Consider the following 8,757-nt stretch of genomic DNA (forward strand, 5'->3'; position numbering starts at 1 on the left):
TATAACACAAAGTTCAATTGTGAGGCTTATTCCTCCCAACATGTTGGAAGATCTGAGCTCAGGTCTTTTTTCTGATGGTTCAAAATGAAGGAATTGAGTTCTCTTATTTCATAAGACAGCGTTCCTCGCTCCATGGCTGTACAGTGTTCTGGACAGATGGGTGGAGGATGGTGGGGTGCTGGCAAGGTTCAATCTTTCTTACTAGAACTGCTTCACATTATTTGGCCTTGACCAAGGAAGAAAAACTAGTGAAATATCTCACTCATTTAAAACTTACAAATCTGTATTTCAGCCTTTGATTTGCAGTGGGCTGAGAAAGCAGCTGAACAGGGTCTACCACATATCAAGTGAGTGATTCAGCTGCCAACCTGTAATAAATCAGGGTGGGTCTCACAAGCCTTCATTGTTCTCTGGACAGCACATAAATCACTAACATTTTTTATTCTATCAAATAGCTTTGTATTTGCACTTTAGCTTGCAAACAGATACAGGTCAGGTAAAATATCTTTTTTTGGATAACAGTGTATTATTTAAAAAGGCACCAAACTGTCTATGTGTTACAATCCAAAGCCAAATTCCCAGCACAGCAGAAAAAGAGATGAGTCAGAGAAATTATTTCCCTAGAAAACAAAGATTTGTAACGTCAAAGCAAAAATACCTCTCCCTTTAGTCACAACAGGACTCTCATGCTCCCCTACAAGCTAACACGGACTCATGTTCTGCCTTATGCTCCACTCCTCATATCAACCAGTGTTGACTACCTCAAAAAATAAAGTCTAAATCTCAGCATTAGCCACCTATAATGGTCTTTAGGGTGAAATACTTTATTTGAGCACAGTTCAAATAGAATGTTTCTGATCCCAGAAAGAAGCCAGCTGTGTTCTAGGCTGTCTGTCAGGAACAGTACTGAGTGTCCTGCTTCCCTTCTGCTGTCTCTCTCAAGTGGGAAAGGGGAGAAACCTCCATGCTGGGTATGCTTCCCTCAGTGCCTGCAGAGCATTGTAAGGGTGATGAACCGAGGGTGCATCCACCGCTGAGCTGAGCTGAGCTGAGCCGAGTGCATCCACCCCGGGCTTTCCTTTGACTTTGCCAGATGGAGTTATTAGGCAGGACTTACCAGAGCATAATTTGCCCATCATAACATCAAAGCCCATCAAAACAAGATGGGGTGAGCTGAAATCTGTCTACATTTGCAGTGTCGATACAAGGGAATACTGTACTCTGCCCTTTCGTGGCTCGGTACAGCTCTGTTCCTTTGGCTAACCACACACAGAAACACGTCCCACCTTTGGTACAAGGGCCAGGCTTTCTTGGAAGCTGACAATGCAGCGCCAGTCCGTGCAGTGTGTCGGATCACACAGCATCCTCTAGTGGCAAATTCAGAAAATACATAATAGGATTTGTGACAGAGACTGTTCAATATACTCTTAAAAATAAATCCAAGCCTCAGACCTGGGAAACAGTTAGGCCAAGGAAAGAACAGCCTAAATAATAATAAAATCAATACATTTTTCACAGAGGTAACATGGTGATACCAGAGAGGGTAATAAACCAAGTTAATAGACAGACAGTAAAAAGGTTAGAAATTAATTCATTACGAAGGACAGGGAAGAGAAAGAGAGGATGTAATGGTTTCATGTAATTCTTCCTGAAAGTTTTGAGGTAATTCCATATGAAATCAGAAAATTCAGATTGAGTCAAAACCTCCTGGATTGTTCTTGTATGCATTTAATTAGCATTGAAGTTGTTTTGTCTCTGGTTTCAACTCATTTAGTAGCAACAGTGGCTGCCACAGACAGACAGGGAGTCTGGTATTACAAAGTGAAGAGAAGGATTTTATTAAGAACAAGGTTCAATTAAATGGTGCTGTGCTTAAAAAACAGGCCTGTAGGGGGGACTGCAGCGATACCGACGTGGTGCACTGTTACTGCTTTCAAAGACAACCAAAGGCATTGTGCATTGTAATCTTTGGGTGTGTTTGGGTTCCTTAGTTCTGGAAATGAATCATCTCCACTTGCATAAGTTAACATTTTCAGGCGGTTAGATAAAGATGGGAGGGGGAAATAGCTGGGGAAAAAAAGAAACCAAAACAAGAGCCAGAAATTTGTGGACTGAATTCTCTGATTGGCTTCATGCTGGATCAGGACTATCATCTACCTGCAGGATCTAGACCGGCAGCAAATGTTTTCATTTCCGAAGACAGCTGTCAGGTAGGAAGGGACAGGTACAACAGCCCATTGCTTCTAAGTCTTGCAGCTTTGTGCATGCTCCTTCCAGTCTCCTGCACTCTTGGCTACAAGGGAAATGGTATCACTGAGGCAGTGCCTGCAGCCAGCCCAGCCAGGCCCCTCTGCTTCAGTCTGCCTTTTGCAAGGTAGACGTCCCTCTTGGCCCCCACCATTGTCTCAAGTAATGAAAAAAGAAAATCTGTGATTCACTGTGCCTCTGATAAAAAATCAGATGAAAGGAAGCGACTTCTATGATATTTTGCACATTTACCAGCCTACCATAATAATGAAAAATCATAGCAGTCAAATTAAGCAAGTACAAAAATTCTTGTAGGCAAATCCATTCTTTCTGTATTCCAAATAATATATTTCTGTTGTTTCACGTACTACATAACATTTTGGAGGGGTGATCCCAACAAATTTCTGAATTTCTTTAAATATTCTCACACTATGACAGATGTTAAGGGCAAATGCTCTCTCATGGTTGATAACAGTGAACGTGCAATTTCAGGCGCACTGTAGCTGACTTTCATCAACTTCTTTAGTACTGCCTAAAGAGAAGTTTATGCACACTGCAATTACTCCTAATAACCCACTATTTAGGAGCCCACGCTCAGAGAGGCATTGCAAAGCCTGGCTGCAGGGAACACCTTTCCATTGGCATGCATTCCCATGCTTAACCAGCCCTGGCAGCGGGGAGTGTGACTGTGGATCAAAGGCATGTACGGCCTTATTAATCAAGATTTTCTTACAACATTTCTAATCTTAGTTCAGTTCTTTCCTAAAACCCGATGTCAGACTGTCAAAAATTATGGCAGTACTAAAAAGTTCATAGAGATTACACGCACATGAAGATTTTAAACAAATGCTGACAATTCCTTTCTGTTGGAAGTGCTGTTAAAAATCATGTCACCAGAATCTTACAGCTTTTATTAATTATTAAAGCCGAAACCATTAGAAAAGACTGAAAATGCAATCAGGAAGTACTTCAGTCAGCTTGATTTGGTGGTAGTGGGCTGCCCAAAATACCTAGACAATCGGTGCAGACCTTACTGTTTAATTAAAAGAAGACTTAAAGCTGAACACAAGCATCAGAGGCTGGTGGAAAACCCTGGTGCTCAGCTACAGCTAATGGCCAGGACTGTCCATGAAGGTAACCTACCTGATACACACAAATGCTGTAAAATTTGCCTATAAGCTACTTCTTTTTGAAAATGGAGCAAACTGTTTAAGAGGAATTAGAAATACCCTTTCCTCTCCCTAAGATGTGCAGTCATTCTGGGGAGACAAACCCAGGGCTGCAGAACGTGTTTTCCCACAAGCTGATAGTTGCTATGAGAACAAGCTGCTTTAAAAACATCTCCCTAGCAGTAGCTCTTCCAACTAGTGGCTACGGGACTTGCCCTTGTAGAGCAATACAGAGTTTGATTTTCTCACTGAGGATAAGAGAGATCTGGAGACTTTGAGGATTTATCTCAAGCTAAAACCAGTATGAAGCCACCTGTGGGACCAGGAAAGCCCAAATCCAGTTGATGGGACTTACTAGCCTGGTACAAAGAGAGCTCCTTGTTTTCTAATTTGATCCAGAAGGTGTGTTTAATGTTTGCACAGTAAAATCTCCACCCCTTACTGGAAGTCGTGGCATGTCACTATGATCAGGATATATTCTTAAAAAATCAGCAAAATAAATATAATATATATATTTCTACATATATAAAATATTCTGTATATATATTATAGCTCTATAAATACAAATATATGACCACATAAATATACATAATACAAATACATGTATGATCTCCAAATGTTTTACAGGTAAGAACAGAATGAAATAGCCCATCTCTCTTCTGTGCTAGGAGATCCATCTACTCTGTTTCTACCAAATATCTGGGAAATTTTTTTTAGTAGGAATTTTCCAAGTGGCCTATGGGAAAATGCCCTCCAAACAGCTCCAGGCCTCCTCCTTCAGTGGGAATCATTGCAGAGCTGCAGCTGACATGGCAAGCGTTCAAAACGTACTTGCTTCCTCTGAAGCCTGGGACAGGTTTAGTCTATTTGGTTTTGGCAGTGGCTTCGAAGTTGCTTATTACTGCTGCCTGCAGAAACCTGACTTTTGGAACACATCCTCTCATCAGTTAGATGTCTGAGTCTTAATAATAGTTTCCAGCCCCATCATACCTTGCTGAGATTTACTAACCAGATAACAGGTTACAGGAAGTGTAAAAATATCTAATCAGTGACTTGTCTTTCACTCGTCAGGGCTTGGTGTCCAACTGCTCCTTTCTTCACAACTTTTAAATGCTGCTGTAAGAAAATCTATTTTATTTTCCTGTCTCAGGTACTTTACTCCCTGATTTGCATTATCATTATAGTTCTGGAATGATAGAGAAGTCAAAAGTTTAAAGCTATGTTTCCCTAGGAAACAGAAACAATAATGAGGTATTTCCAAAAGTATGCACCACCTCCAGTTTCAAGTGTTTGCCAAGTATTGGCATTGTTCCTGGTTATTTAAGTGTTTCAGTTCACGATCTTTTATGTATTTTTCTCATATTAATCTATTCAAATATTATATAAATGGCAAACACTGAGAAATTAGATTAACGTCCCAATCTCACTGAAGAAGCCTGTTAGCCTGTTGCTGAAAAGAAATCCATATCTTTCAAGTTCAGCTCAGATCACTGAACCATCGTTTCTTTTCTGCCATGAAAGAACTAGGCCCCTGGACAACAACGAGTTGTCTGCATCTTACTCTCATAATTTCTTTTGAAACTGAACCTTTACATGATCTTATTTCTCATCTCTTTAGTGCAGAAACCAGGGCACCCACATGTATTTCTCTTCCCCAAATCACATTCCCTCCACTTGCAAAAATAGTAATTTTGAGAAAGTTAACAGTGTTCTTCTCTGCTCCTACCAACCCTCTTTTTAAACTGTTAACAGCTGTGCGTGCATGTGCTAGGACCTGCCTTTTCAGCACATAAACATTCTTGTCTTTGAATCTGTTGGCACGTTCAGTGAATATATGGCAATGCAAGGTTTGTGAGAATTAAAAACAAGAAAAAAAAGAGTAATGATGGGATATAAAAGCAAGAAAGCTAAGAGTTGTATCTTAGGCAGACATTCAACACAGTTATGTTAGTACCAGCTGCAAATCAGTTCTTGTTGTCACTGGTTTTTCCCACAAGGAAGTTTAAAGAAAAAATAGAAAATTTAGTGTTTGAGTTAAAGAGATGCAAACATTTCATGCCTATGATCTTCAACAGGAGAGAAAAATATACAAAGCTGTGATTTTAAGAGGGCATACAACATGGTCAGTAGGGTGGGGCAGCCAAAGTTTTGATGAGCAAAAGAAGAGATGAAGATGGAAATGTGCATACAAGAGTCAAGAAGCACATTTTACCTGATGGAAGCAGAGGTAGAAAGGAAGAATTATCAGAAGGGACAAACACTTAAAGATTTGTAAGGTAAATTCAGAATAATAACCTAACTTTGCTCATTTATCCACAGAAGCATCCATGGAATCACAGGTACCAATAAAGTAGGTTAAAATGTTCACAGAGTTCCTTTGATTGTAACTGTGTTAGCAAGCCCTAAAACCGAATTTAGCAGGATGTTAGAAGAGTGAAGTATATGCCAGTGTAACTCAAGGGCAATAAAAAATGCTTCATAGGACAATTAATAAAAATACCCTGAGACAATATGAAGAATTTTATGAAGCAGTAGTGACTAGTAAAGCAGAGTAGATAAAGGTAAAGCAGAACCAGGTCTCAGCCAGGAGCTTGGGCGTGGACTGTTTCCACCAGTCTGCTGGATGACTCCACTTCAATAAATGTGTCTCCCTTACCCTCAGATAAGCTGCAGATAAAGGAAATTCCTTTCTTTGAAGTTTCCTTATGTTTCCTTCAGGGAAAGGCTGACCCTACAATAAATTATGTTTATTGTCATGGGAGGAAAAAAGACCTATGCAGAATGATAAAAGCACCTTCTTTCTTGAGCAAATACTTTGCCATACTAAAAGCTTTTCCAAGCATTTAAGTACATGTTATCACCTTAAGGGAGTCCCCACAAAGACAAACATGCAGCCATTGAGATAAAAGAGAGGTGGAAAGTTAAAAGAAAAACAAAACCTTTCTGGAAACTTAGAATACAGTTTTAGTAAAAATGATGCATTTGGGACTGGTTTGACACTAGACACTTATGGATATATTTAAATAAGATTTAACAGTAACTCCATTTGACAGTGTCTCCCAAGCTTTTCCTCTCTCGACACTTTCAGATGTACTTCCAAACTGCCATGAAGAATTGAATGTCATTCTTGCGGAAATTGCTCCCCATATGTTGAAGCAAACCTAACCTGCTTGTAGTATATGATCAATATTCTAACAGTATAATATATGATGATTGCTGCTTTGACTCAAGGGGTTTCAGAGGGAATGCAGAAGCCTTCCAGACCCCAATTTTCATGAACTGGATCATAAAATATTATGCAGCATCATAAACGTGTGTTTTATTTTGCAAAACCCCAAAATACACTGCTTTGAGGTGCTGACATGAGAGTCTAGGGAATGATGAAGGAGTAGCTGGAGGGAAGGATGTCCCTCTCTCCTTGCAGCAGGAGACAAATCAGAGTACACTGGTAATTGTTCTCCTTTAAGCTTCTTGCATTTCTGCTCAGTAAAGAAAAGCACATGGACTTACATTCTTTATGCTCTAACTATGGACTTAAATATTAAACAATAAAATAATTGTTCTTCTGTAGCTTTCTTTTTGTCTGGAGGCAGACTGTAACTTTCTGATACTATTATTTCACTTATTCACAGGACTTGGAACAGTTACCTGCCCGGCAGGTTTTTCATACTCAGGGCTGTACAGGACATTCAGACCTACAGAAGGAATGACCAGCATGTCTCTGGCAGACAGAGGTGTTCTCTGTACCTCTCAGGAAAGGCTGCACAGTTTTACTGTTCAAGTTGGGAGAGTTGCATGAATGCGGCAGTCTCTACAGAAAGAAAAGAACTCAGCTGTGATGTCCCTCAGCTACAGCATCGCAGTCAGACGAAGTGTGGTACGTCCATTGTATATCTCAACTGATGTATCTTGTACCTGAGTCACTGCAGAATTCCTCTTTCTGATGCAGCCTCAGAATTAGATACAGGCCAATGGGGCTGTTGATACAGGTGCCTTGGCCAGCTTCCAGACTGTGTATTTGTTCCTTTACCCTCCCTATATTTGCCCTGCAGTCTGACATTTTTCTCTGTACAAAGTGAGTACAGCATTAATGTGTGGTCTAAAATACCTGATGCAGTTTTTCATGGGTATAGAAAGACTAGACAGGCCATCACACAGAGTGTGCTTTTCATTTGGCTTATCTTTAATTCTTTATTTTGGTATTCAGTGGGTTTCTCATTGAAACATCACAGCATGCATCTTGTCCTCCAAAGGTTCTGTTTGGTGGAAGCAGTTGTAGGTGGCAGAACTTCCACCCAGGCCTGGTTGCTCCCTGAAAGCTGCAAATGCTGGTAGGCCAGCTTACTCCCTCTTTCCTTAAGGAAACTTTAAAGCAGTTCTCCTGGGGAGTCCCAGAGATTTGGAGGGAGCAAGGGGTGGCAAGTGAAAGAAAGAAAATGGAAGAAAAGATGTGAGTATCCGCTTGTGTGTCAGGGATGCTCATGGAGGAGCTTACAGTAACAAAAGCAACATTGCCTTTGAGAATTCGTCTTGGGTACCAGAGGACTTCAACATTTTAGAAATAACATTTTCCTGCATCTCAAAGACCAAAGATTAAGTGATTATGACTCTTCTGTTAATTTCTCTCTCTCAGTAGCAATGAAAGGACTAAATGTATAATTGGGCACTCGTTTCTGTTGTTGCTCACTCCATCAGGTACTCAAGGAAGTTTAATACTTATCTGCACTACAAATACAGCTACAGTTCCTTGAAAAGGATTCTTATTTCTGTAGAAAACAAGACTCTTTCAGACAAGACACGTTCTCTGTCAGACTCTCTCTTCTCCTGTCAGCATAAAAGGAACTGAGAGTAAAGAAGGAACAGTGAAAATATTACTGCTGAAAGAATCTTTCTCAAGGGAAATAAGGAGCACAGAGGGTGGGAACTTGTTTTGTCAAGACCCACACATATTGTTCACCATTTGGGTTCCTTTCAAGCTCTGTTATCAGTCTACCAATTACTAACTTTCTCACTCTGTATTAAAACTCTTTCCTGAGATTACATGGAGAGAGTAATCGTGACTTCCTTATGGACGCAGCGTTGGCTGCAGCAGGGCTGTGTGCGCCCAGTCCTTTTGTTTCCATATAGGTAAAGTATAACTAGATTTATCAATGCTCCCCACAGCAGGGTGACGCCTCCTCTGAATCCCACCTTTTGCTTCAAGAGGAAACAGTCAGGGGGAGGGAATCAGCTCCCTTGCGTGAAGGTATTTGGGAAAGAAACAGCCCACATCATCAGCAACTGACCAATAAGAGGAATTGCTGTGCTGGCAGAAGGCTTAAGGCTGATGAATTCCACGGGT

The sequence above is a fragment of the Falco naumanni genome, chromosome 18 (assembly GCF_017639655.2).
Source record: "Falco naumanni isolate bFalNau1 chromosome 18, bFalNau1.pat, whole genome shotgun sequence".
NCBI classification, from domain to species: Eukaryota; Metazoa; Chordata; class Aves; order Falconiformes; family Falconidae; genus Falco; species Falco naumanni.